The 12,727-nt window shown below is 45.8% G+C and overlaps 1 protein-coding gene across 1 annotated transcript in view; it reads right to left on the reverse strand.

Annotated features, from left to right (window-relative positions):
- Tgm5 (transglutaminase 5) overlaps positions 1-7,818 on the reverse strand; it is a 37,510-nt gene extending 29,692 nt beyond the window's left edge. The window contains exon 1 of the mRNA XM_052725670.1: positions 6,422-7,818. The gene's annotated coding sequence lies outside the window, so the exon portion shown is untranslated. The remainder of the gene's footprint in view (positions 1-6,421) is intronic.
- Between the last annotated feature and the right edge of the window lie 4,909 nt (positions 7,819-12,727).

The following is a 12,727-nucleotide window of genomic DNA, read 5'->3' on the forward strand; positions in this document are numbered from 1 at the left end:
TATGGAGAAAGACTTGCCCTACCTACCTGTCCCCCAAGACGTCCCTCATGAAACCTGTCCCAGTTGACCACTCTCCTTCCCACTTTCCACTGCTTGACAGTATTGAGCTGAATTACTCTTAATCTTAACTGCTCACACTGAATGCATGTCTCGTGCCCATATGCTCATCTACTCTTGTCAGCCTCAGCATAGGTACTCAGTCTTTATTTCTTGTTGTGTCTCCTTCTATAGCTCAGGCTAGCTGCAGACGCTTCATCCTCCTCACTCAGTCCCTGGAGTTCCGGGACGGCAGGTATGCGCCACCACACCCAGGTCTTAGCTACTTTTTTGTCTACATTCCAACACTAGATGTAAGCTGAGAAGGACAGAAACCTACCTGCTTTATCTTGGCTGTGCTTTGATTAAGAAAATAAATTAACCAAATCATTTGGCAAAGTCTAACACCCTTTCATGTTAAAAAAAAAATCAACAAACTAAAGAGGGAGGCCCTTATCATGATAAATGGTCTCTATAAAAATCCACAGCTAATCCTATTTAATAGTGAAACACTGACTGGATGCTTTCCTGTTAAGATAAGGAGCAAAATAAAGATGAGTGTTCTTGCCTGCTCTTGTCTCATTAAAGACAGAGAGTACTGGAGGTTCCAGCCAGGGCCATTGGGCAAGGAAAAGAGATCAAAGACATTCAGATTGGAAATAAGTAAAGTCATCTGTATTCACACATGACGTAAGAATAATAATATGCTCAAACTAGAATTAACAACTACAGAAAGACTTCAGGATGGATTCAATACCAATATGCAAATTCAGCTGAATTTTCATACATCACAATGAATAATCTGAGAAAAATGCAAAAGTAATTCTATTTTTAGTAGCAAAAGACTAAAATAATTAGTAATGCATTCACAACAGAATGCAAAACTTTTCCCACAAAATATCATTTAAATAAATTCACTTAAATCATGGAAAAATATCCCACATTCATGGGTTAGAAGATGGTATCATTCAAATGGCAATTAATGATAGGATCATTCTAATGGCTCTAGATTGAACACAATACTGACCAAAGACCCAAGTGCCCACGTCATTTGATATATCTACAACACAACTCCTACCTAAGTCTCAGGGGAAATCATGAAACAAGAGATTGTAAGAGCCAGAGGACCAGGATGTCTGCTGCAAGACTGTGTCTTGTAAATATGACAGAGAAGCTGTATTCATGAAATCTCAACATTCAGTTGCCTAAACAAGACCTACATAATGAACAAATAGTTGACAGACAGTGTGGAGGGGGGAAATTTCACAAGGTTCTATCCTAAGACAAATATGTACAGGCAATCAATGGCTGGAGAGAGAGAGAGAGAGAGAGAGAGAGAGAGAGAGAGAGAGAGAGAGAGAATATCAATTTTCTTCAGAGATGAGCTCCCTGGTTGCTTAACCAATCCCAAGTGTTCAACCCTAGACACATGTATATACAAGCAACACTAAATGGATTCAGAAGGTTTTATACATATGTTTCTGCCTGTGTGACAATAACTAAAAAAGAGGTCATGGATTTGAGAGGGATGAGGAGCATGGGAGGAGTCGGAGGGGTATAAAATTCTCAAAAAAATTTAATCAGAACTTTCAAGCACAACTGCCATTTTGCAGAAATTGACAGGTGGATCATAAAATTAATAGGGAAGAAGAAAGGATCCATAGTAATCAAAGCAATCTTTTTATTTCTTTGTTGAGGGGAAGGATAACATAGTTATCTTGCTGTGTAGCCTGGAACTCATGACAGTCCTCCTGCCTCAGCCTCCAGTGTGTTGGGATTACAGTCATGCCCGGTGTTCAGCTCTAAGGCAATCTGACACAGAGGGCTTGCACTTCTATACTTTACTATAAAGCTAGTAATCAAAGCAATTTGGGGATGACATTAGTACAGACACAGACCCAAGTGTCTTAGAAAAGAGGTCTCACGCTGTTTATGGGGAAGTGCCAAATTCATTCAGTAGGTTTTGTATCTGTGTGTTTAACAGCAACAACATAAGAAGAGGCCATGAATTTGAGAGGGATGTAACAACACTAGATGTAAGCTGGGAAGGACAGAGACCCACCTACTTTATCTTGGCTGTGTTTCAATTAAAAAAGAAAAAAACCTACCAAACAACATGGCAAAATCCAACACCCTTAAGCCAGGTGGTGGTGGCGCACACCTTTGGTCCCAGCACTCGGGAGGCAGGTGGATCTCTGTGAGTTTAAGGCCAGCCTGGGCTACAGAGTGAGTTCCAAGAAAGGCTCCAAAACTGCACAGAGAAGCCCTGTCTCAAAAAACAAACAAACAAACAAAAATGAAACAAAACAAAAATTCAACACCCTTGATCTTTGAACAAAATGCCAAGACAATCAAATATAGAAAAATTCTCTTCAAAAAATGGTGCTGGGATAAATGGATATCCATGTGTAAAAAATGGTGTCTGGGCTGAAGCAACAGCTCCACAGGTAAGATCACAGGCTACTCTTACAGAGGACCCAGGTTCAGTTCCCAGAACCTGCGTGGCCACTCACAACTGCCTCTGGCTCCAGGTCCAGGAGATCTGATGTCTTCTTCTGACTCCTCTGGGCACCACGTGTGCGCACGGTGCACAGAGAAATCTGCAGAGCAAGCACTGACACATACAAACTAAATGTTGATCAAAAGAAGGAAGTTGGTTGCCTACGTCACATGATATGCAAAAATTAACTCAAAATGGACCAAAGATCTGAATATGAGAGCTAAAACTATAACACATAGGAGAAAACAGGTACATCTTCCTCATCTTGAAGTCGGCAATGTCTCTTAGATATGACAGGAGAAGCAGAATCAGTGGAGAAATCCAAGTAAGTCGGGTCTCACCAAAGCTAATGCCATTTCTGCATAATAAAGAATGTGAAAATATAATCCGCAGAATGTGAGGATGTATTTGTAAATTGTGTATCTAATAAGGTGTTTGTGACCAGATGGATGGATAGATCAACCCTACAACACAAAAACAAGGAGCCTAAATGAAAAACTGGGTAACTGGAGCTATGGAGACGGCTCACTAGGTAAAGTACTTGTTGCATAAGCCCGACAACCTAAGTTCAGTCCCTGGGACCCACATGGGAGACAGCAAGAACCCCACAAGATTGTTCTATGACCCCTACATGCTCATGGTGGCATGTCCCCCACCCAGTGTGGGTAACTGATTTGAATAGATCTTTCTCTAAATAAGAGGGGGAAAAAAGACAATGAGCACATGAAAGGATGCTCGGGTCATTAGGTAAATACACATGAACAACATGTTACTTCACATCCATAAGGATGCTATGGTAAGAAAACAGACAGCAGCAAGTGTTGGTAGAATGCAGTGCTATGGGGTACTTAGACCTTGCTGGTGGGCTTATAAAATGGTACAGCACTTTGGAGAACTCTAGAGGCTCCTTAGAATGTTGAACACAGAGTTACCATGTGATTGAAGCCCTTATTGTATACCACCAAACAGTAAATGCATACACTCACACCAAACCCACATGTGGCTGCTGATAGCAACATTATACAGAAATAGCTGAAAAGTTCAAACAGCACAACTATCTATGAGCTGATGAATAGAGAGAAATGTAGCATGTCAAAATAATGGACTTGTGTAAACTGAGCACATTACAGCGTGAAAGGACCTTGAAAAATTACGGCCAGTGAAAGGAGTTAGATGCAAGAGGACACGTTTTGTATGATGCCATTTCTATGAAGTGTCTGAATAGCCAAGTCCATAGAGATCGAATGGAGATTAGGGAGTGCCAGGGACTAGAGAAAGGTGGGATGGGATCCGAATGTTTCTTCTTCCTCCTCTTCCTCTTCTTCCTCTTTTTCCTCTTCCTCCTATCGTTCTCCTCCTCCTCCTCCTCCTCCTCCTCCTCCTCCTCCTCCTCCTCCTCCTCCTTCTCCTCCCTCTCATTCTTATTCTTATTATCAGGCTCTCTCTACATAGTCCTGGTTGTCCTGGAACTTTCTCTGTAGACTAGGCTGGCTTCTAACTCACAGAGATCCTTCCGCCTCTGCTTCCCGAGTGCCGGGATTAAAAGTACACCACCACACCTGGCTCTGACTGCTTCTTTTTGAGGTGATGAGAGTGTTTTCAGACTAGAGAGTAGTGACACTTTCATAACTGTTTGAATACACTTAACTGTATACTTCAAATGAAGGTGTTAGAAGCAAATGTGACTAAAAAATTAATCCTTATCTCTTGTTTTAAAGAGTCAGACCACAGTCACACAGGATCACAATCACTCAGGTTAGCCTGGAACTCACATGCACCATCTTGTCTCAGCCTTCCAAGATGCTAGTATTGCAGGTATGTGCTGCTACACCCAGCCCCCTCTTTATCTTCTAAACCTCTGTAGGTTATTTTGTTTATGTATGTGAGTTAACATACATCATTTTCATTAGCTAGTCATTTACTATTGTTGATGTTAAAGAAGCAGCATAGTAGCCACCAGCACATACAGGTTCATGGACACGTTTGCTATTTGAAGAGTTCTTTGTCTTATGCAAAACCACTTGCACTTATTTCAAGTTTTAGACTCTCTCAGCACTATATCCACAACCTTGGATAGATGAAACATCATGTCATCCACATTTGGGGGGTGAAAAACAGAGCTTCTGATAGATGAGAGTTTTGTCTTGTGTTAAACTCAAATTTGTGACTCAAGTCAGGAGTTCTTTCTTTGCCCAACAGCAGCTGTCCATCTCTGGCTTCCATTCATGTTCAGAAAGAACATTCCAACCCTGCCACTTGGGAAAGAACTTGACTTCTTCCTAATAATAAAAAAAGAAGTGGGGCGGTGGTGGCGGCGCACACCTTTAATTCCAGCACTCGGGAGCAGAGGCAGGTAGATCTCTGTGAGTTTGAGGCCAGCCTGGTCTACAGAGTGAGTTCCAGGACAGCCAGGGCTACACAGGGAAACTCTGTCTCGAGAAACAAACAAACAAACAAAAAAACAAAACAAAACAAAAGAAAAAGAAGTAGTCAGCTTCCTAAAGCTGACTGGCTCAGGTCTGTGTGTGACTAAGGCTACCCAACAAGCAGGGCAACACCTGCCCGACAGGAAGCACTTCCAATCTATCGTATCCTCCAGAGACACCACGGCCAAGTCACCCTCTGCCTATGACACATGGTCATAGCATTGTGCTTAGCTTTCCTTTTCATGACCAAACAATATTCTATTGTTTTAATATACTGTATTGTGCTTATCTATATTAAAATAGGAGGTTCATTTTCCATTAGAGTATCTCTTCTTGCAGTAAGGAGAAAATGAGGGGACTAACAAGGGGGTGGTAGGAAGAACTTAGAAAGTAAGTGATCTCAATGTCTGTCCTAGAGAGACACTTCTTCATGAGTAGCCAGAAGCGTGCATAAGAATGCTGACTGTAGGACTGCTTGTCTGTCTTTAAAAAGGGAATGACTTAAGTGTCCATTAGAAGAGGATGAGATGAATAAATCATACACTGTAGAATACAAGATGAGAAATATTAAAGTAGGTCTATACATACTACTGGCCTGGACAGAGCTCCAAGATATGAAGTTGGTGGAAAAAATAATAAGTTGAAATTTATAATCCGATAGTATCTGGATTTATAGTGACATATTGATCCAATCGATTACATTCAGCATATATATGAATACTAATGTCTAGACCAAAGACTGGAAACAATGGTTACTCAAGATGAGGTTGGGGTACTTAGGGTTTTATCTGAAATTATTGCTTTATTTTACTCCAACTAGATCTTCATACTCTTCCTTTATAATTAAAAAGTATACACATTTTACATAAAAATGAAGGAAAGAGTAAAATTTTTATTGTATTACATATAGTAAATAAAGGTGAAGATGTCACGTGTATAGAGTAAGTTAAAAGCCCATCCCTTATAGATGGCATCATCTAATCATTTCATCTTCAGAGTGGCTTTTTATCTAGAGAAGAGAGGATGATGTAGACAGAAGATGATGATGAGGAGGACTTCCGAAGTTAAGGGAGAAGAGAAGATATGGAGATCAAAGAACTTCAACACTGTAAGGAACCTTCAAGACTATGGTTCAAATCCTTCCGGATTTCAGGCATGGGAGGCAGAAACTAGAGAAGTGAGTTGGCCAGTGTGAAAAAATTAGTGTCAGAGGACAGGAATCCCAGTGCCCTAATCCCTTGCCCTGCCCATCCCACATGTTGTGGAGGCAGCCACAACAGCGTGTTTACTTCCACCCTGCCTCCTGGTTCTCAGGGACCAGTGAATCCTGAGGTTCATGGCTTCCTTCCTAAATCAGCTCTGGACTCACTCCTCTCTCCCTCTGAACCACCCTCCTGCCCTCGATGTCTCTGGGTCTTCATTGTCCCCATTTTCTAGCCACTCATTGGGACTTCCCTACCTTGGGCCATGGTGGCTGCTGCTGGCTCCAGGGCTGCTCCCCCACAGACAGCTGGATGGACTGGAGCTTCAGGAAACTGATCCTGGAATGTCTGCTTCCCCTTCCATCCCAAGGCTCCAAGAGGCACGGGGAGGTGGGGCCGGCTGCTGCGCTGCCACCTCTGACAGGGCAGATCACAACTGGTTTTCTCACTCGCCCTCTGGTTTTTCTTGGCAGTGTTGCTCGGCTGAGAGGAGGTGTGGAGGCTGTGGAACCATCGGGGCCTTTGTGCTATTGGGCCTTGGTAGCTCTTAGGCAATAGGGCCATGGTAAGGGAGCCAGGAGAAACTGGGGAACGGATGAGGCCTTCACAGGGATGGAGGGAACTGCTTCTGCAGGAAGGAGTGTCAGGGTCCTAGACTACCACTCACACCTAAGAGAGCCTCCGTGAGTGCTTGCACTTGAGCCCTCTCTTTCTGGTGTTTAAGTGCAAAACAGAACCTACTCCAGATCATCCTTAATATGACTTTTTTTTCTTTTCTGGCAATGGTACTGTTTTAAGTGAGACCTTCCAGGCCCACAGTGAATCTCAAGTAAAATTAGCAGAGGTAGAGCTGGAGAGAAGGCCCAGGGGTTAAGACCATGGGCTATTCTTCCAAAGGACCCGAGTTTGAGTTCCAGCACTGCATGGGGGACTCACAACTGTCTTTAATGCTAGTTCCAGGGACTCTGATGCCTTCTTCTGGCCTCCTGCAGACACCGGTCATGCACATGGTTCACGGAGAAGCGTGCAGGCTCTCATACATACACATAAAAAGAAAGACAAGATGATAATGTAGCTTCATGGAAGAGCAATTGCCCAGCAATACCCAAGGTTCTCCAGAGAGAGAAATGGGGGCGGAGGAATACACTAAGGATCAAGGCAGAGAGGGAGAAGGCTGGAGAAGGAGCCTGTGTGAAGAGTAGGTGGGAGACTCACCCACTCTGTCTTCCCCACCAGGAGTTACCTCTTCCTGTGTCCCCTGATTCTGGGTCCTCTGAGGATCCTGTCCACTCGTGTCATTGTCTCTCCTGTGTTTTCAATCCTCTAACAGCTTTCATGGTGTACAGATGCACAAATAGAGCTCTCTGAGGCTGTTGGTTTGTTGCTGTGCTGGGGAACGGAAGTGAGCACCCTGCCACCGAGGCACACCCATAGCCCCAGCTCACTAACATATCCGCATCCACCTTCAATCCTCAACCTCCCTTAAACCATTGGCCCCTGTGGCTCAGACCTTTTCTCCCAGTCTTGTCTGCTCAATCCTCTAGTCGACGGCCTTGTTTCTCACCCACTTCTCACCTCCCTCTGTCCCCTCCGTCCCCAGGCTCCCTGGCACCGTTCTCACCTGCTCTCCGAAGGCCAGGGACCCTTTCCTCCTCTTTTTTCCCCCTGAGACAAGGTTTCTCTGTGTAGTTTTGGCGCCTTTCCTGGAACTCACTCTGTAGTCCAGGCTGGCTTCAAACTCACAGAGATCCACCTGGCTCTGCCTCCCGATTGCTGGGATTAAAAGAATGTGCCACCACTGCCCGGCTCCTTTCCTGCTCTTATCTTGAGGGATCTTCTACAACTCAGTACCGTGCAGGCCCTTCTCTTGTTTGAGAAATTCCCCTTTCCCTTTCTCTCTACCCCCTGCGCTCTCTCTCTCTCTCTCTCTCTCTCTCTCTCTCTCTCTCTCTCTCTCTCTCTCTCTCTCTCTCTCTCCTGTTCTCTCTCCCCTCTTTCATCCCTCTTCGTATTCTCCTACACCCCATCCAGTCCGTCATTTTCTTCTCACACCCCCGCAGACTCTTCCCTCCCATGCTGGTGTTTTCCAGGGATGTCTCAGGGGTTCACCCATTCTCACTCCACTCACACGCTCATAGACTTAGGTGATCCCCAGAACTGTGGCCTGCAGTCCCCTTTTCTTTGACAACTTTTGACACTTCACACCCCGTGTGCCCAAATGATTCCTTCGCCCCTTCCTCTCAACCTACCTACCTTTTCTCCTGTGTTTCTGATCGTGGTAAGTTAGGATACGACACCCAGGCAATAACGGTGAAATCTGGACCATTTCTCCTCTTCTTACCTCTCTTTAGCTCATCAGTCCAGTTCAAACCCTGATTAGCACCTAAAATTGGCTCTTGCTCTCTGTGTCCCTCAGCTCTGCCTTCACTGAAACACCAGCTTGTCTAGACAACAACTCCTAACCAACTTTCCCCTCCTTTCTCGGAACTTAGCACTACTGAGTTTTCAACAGTTTTTGAAATTATGATTCCATTATTTCCTCTCTTCTCTTTCCTCTCTCCATCCCTTCCAATGTACTCCTCTGTCCCAATGTGCTCTATCCCAAATCCAGGGCCTTTATGTCTTAGCACTGATTTTTCTAAAGAGCCAATTCAAACAAATAGTTCCTCTGCTTAGGATCCAAAAGGGTATGAAGTCTGAACTTCCCAACATTACCCTAAGAACCTTTGAGGTTCATCTTTCTCTTCCCACATGGAGCCCAAGTATGCCAACCCCCTTCAGTTCTCTGATGGAGACCTCTCTTTCACATCTCTGTGTGGACTCTCTCTCTCTCTCTCCCCTGCTCCCCTTCTCTCCTGAATGATCTCTTTTTCTGAAATGCTCTCTTTCTGTCTACTTGTCTCCAGGTTAGAGCATCACCCTGCTAAGAAGCCTTCCTAACATTCTACACCAAACTGGGAGTTAGGGGCTTATTCCCCTTGTCATCCCTAAAACAAAACATTTCTCCATATCATAATTATTAACACCATTACCGGTGATTAATAATGACGGTAGACAATAGTAATATTACTACCACTAATGCAATCATTTTTTAGTACTAGATATTATTTTAAATGCTTGTGTGATTATCCCTCTTAGTCTCACATCTCTATGAATCAGGAGGGGTCTTCTTAGATTGATTGGTTGACCAATTGACTGTTTAACTTGAGACAAGGTCCCACTATGCAGCCCTATCTGACCCCTCACTCTGTAGACCAGGCTGGCTTCAAACCCACAGAGATCCTCTTGCCTCTGCCTCCCAAGCTGGAATTAAAGACTGGACATACGCCACTATGTTCAGTCCAAAGATTTATCTATTTTAATGTGCATGAATGTTTTGTCTACATATATATCTGTGTACCACATATATGAAGTATTTTTGCAGACCAAGAGAGGGTTTCAGACCCCCTGGATCTGGAGTTACAGCTGGTTGTGAGCTACCATGAGGGTGCTGGGAACCGAACCTGGGTCTTCTGGAATAGCAGCAAGTGATCTTAACTGTTGAGCCACCTCTCAGTTCCCTGTGAATGATAATCTATAGGAGTTCTTGCTGGTCTTATAGAGCAAATGAAGAAATCAAGACATTTGTTTTCCCAAAGTTCCTTGCAAAGAACTACTAGGCTAGCCTTGGAATGCAGCAGAACTCCAGAGCGCTGTAACTCTAAATGTTTAATGCAGTATCTAAAATGTGTAGGTATGTTTTCAGAACTCACCGTTTGGTATTAGATAGCCAATTGGTGTGCTCTTCCCTAGGGAAGAGCATTTCTCCCTTCTTAGCGTTCCTTAGTTGCCCCTCGCTCTTTGTGTAGGGGTGAGACCTGTGTTCTGCCCCTTGCTCTTTGTGTAGGGGTGAGACCTGTGCTCTGCCCCTTGCTCTTTGTGTAGGGGTGAGACCTGTGCTCTGCCCCTCGCTCTTTGTGTAGGGGTGAGACCTGTGCTCTGCCCCTCGCTCTTTGTGTAGGGGTGAGACCTGTGTTCTGCCCCTCGCTCTTTGTGTAGGGGTGAGACCTGTGTTCTGCCCCTCGCTCTTTGTGTAGGGGTGAGACCTGTGTTCTGCCCCTCGCTCTTTGTGTAGGGGTGAGACCTGTGTTCTGCCCCTCGCTCTTTGTGTAGGGGTGAGACCTGTGTTCTGCCCCTCGCTCTTTGTGTAGGGGTGAGACCTGTGTTCTGCCCCTCGCTCTTTGTGTAGGGGTGAGACCTGTGCTCTGCCCCTCGCTCTTTGTGTAGGGGTGAGACCTGTGCTCTGCCCCTCGCTCTTTGTGTAGGGGTGAGACCTGAGCTCTGCCCCTCGCTCTGTTGTGCCCCCCCCCTCTGCTTTAGCTGTCTTTTGTTGTTGCCCTTGTTCGGCTGATGTTTTAAGATGAGTATGTATGCTCAGCAGTCCCAGGCAAGGTGTGGTCCCATCGTCTCCACTCCGAGTCTCTCCAACAGGTTGTCAGAACTGTGTGACATCTCCTTCCTCACTGGCTGGTGCCAGGATTCAGCCTTTTCTTTCTCCGAGCCTAAGATTCCTGGAGACGGTCCAATTCCTTGGATTCACTGTTTCAAAAATCTGATAACCAAAGGGAGGGACACAAGTGTCTTTAAGAATATCTTCATTCCTGCCAGGACAGTTATAATCCCTGGAGCAGAGGACAGGGCATCCACATCTGTGCTCCCCAGAGGACTTGTCATGGCCAGGACCACTCTGAGACTGGTGTACGGCAGCCACGGGCCAGGAGAGGGAGGTTAAAGTACCACAGGGAGCAACTCTTTCGCAAGACCCCTCCCGCTGCAGAGAGCTTCCCAATAAATCTTGCTATGTGCCCTTCTAAAAGAGAAAGAGATCAATAGAAGAAAAAAGGGGGAAGGCTGGAGAGGGGGGCAGCTAAAGAGCACTGGCTGCTCTTCCAGAGGACCCAGGTTTGGTTCCCAGTACCTACATGGTGCCTCACAACCATCTGAAACTCCAGTTCCAAGAGAGCTGATGTCCTCTTCTGGCCTCGGCAGGCACTAGGCATGCACATAGTACACAGACATACATGCAGGCAACACCCCCTTATACATACAATTTTAAAAATAAAAATAAAAGAAGGAAGGAAGGAAGGAAAGGAAAGGAAAGGAAAAAGAGAGAGAGAGAGAGAGAGAGAGAGAGAGAGAGAGAGAGAGAGAGAGAGAGAGAACAGAATCACAAGGGCACAAAGCTCATTGGGACAGGAAACTAACAGTGACTCTTTTGCCTCAACCTTGGTGTCTGAATAAGTCCTGGGCTCTGAGCCCAAGGAGGTGACTTACAGGTTTGGCCTTCTATTCCTACAGACCATTAGTCACAGGGTGTGGGGGAAGTATGGGGAGGCAGGGAGGTAGTTCTGATCACGACAGATGCCCCTTGTTCAGAGAGGCTGGGCAAGATCTGTGAGCGTCACCTTACTTTCCTATCTGGACCGAAGCAGGGCTGTGACCTCAGGAGAGGAACACAAGTAGATTACTCACCTGCCATCTCCAAAGAACAGGCCAGCTCTAGCAGGGTGGTCTGGGGAAGCTCCAAACCTTTCTAAGACCCACAGAGACTTGGGAGCTGCTTCCAGCCCTGCCTGGAACTTCTGGTATGCCCCGGGATAGTCCTAGTCTCCTTGTGTGTAGCTCCTGGTGTCACACCCTGGTCCCCAATCTAGGAAGATGGTGCTGAGGGTCGTACAAACGACCACAAAGGTCAGCCAGAATCAGAAGATCCAAGTGGGGCCTTCTGCCCCCTCCCCCGGCCGTCCCTCAGAAATGGAGGCACCAAGAAAGTTAAGGGATTAGGGTGTCTCACATTTTACAAAACACGATTGAATCCACTTTCTCATTTGACCTCTACAGCAACCTATGGCTGTCATTGTCCCTTCACATCTGGGGCATCTAAGGTCTCTCCGTGGAATCAAGAGCAAGCACTTAGGGTTGTTGGACACATTGCTGCTAGGTATCATGGACCCCAAACCTCTCGGCCCAAATGTCTTGAGTACGACAGACTCTATGTACCTTGTCGGGACAGGAAGAGCAGAGTCTGGAGCTATGCTCTTGGCCTGACTTGTGCCAACTCTTTGCTCCACTATCTGGGTATTTCTTTCGCCACCTTTGTCCACAGGAGTCCCTGCCTGGCCTCCTCGGCTGACTCTACTGGGTTACTGTGAAGCAAGCAGACGAACTCTCCAGACTCTAATCTCTGGGTACACCACGCGGTGTGATGAACCTCGTACTCTGGGCCTAGGGGATGACCCACCGGAAAGGAGCTTTGAGATGACCTAGCTCGTGTGACCAAGGAGAGGAAACTAAACCAGACGGGTTGCAATAAAACAAAAGAAAAAAACAAAATCTTCAAAGCACGCCATGAGCATGACTTCGAAAGCCACTTTCTGGGTGAGGAGAAGGAAGTCACCTGAGAGGAAGCCGATGAAGACAGAAATGACTAGGACACACACACCCCTTGGAGGCACAGCAGGAAGGAAGCCTGGCTGTACCAGGGATGCGGCCAGGACAGGAATAACCAAATGGAGGACATTTGG

The sequence above is a fragment of the Peromyscus californicus genome, unplaced genomic scaffold (genome assembly GCF_007827085.1).
Source record: "Peromyscus californicus insignis strain IS unplaced genomic scaffold, ASM782708v3 Scaffold_7__1_contigs__length_154581171, whole genome shotgun sequence".
Lineage (NCBI taxonomy): Eukaryota > Metazoa > Chordata > Mammalia > Rodentia > Cricetidae > Peromyscus > Peromyscus californicus.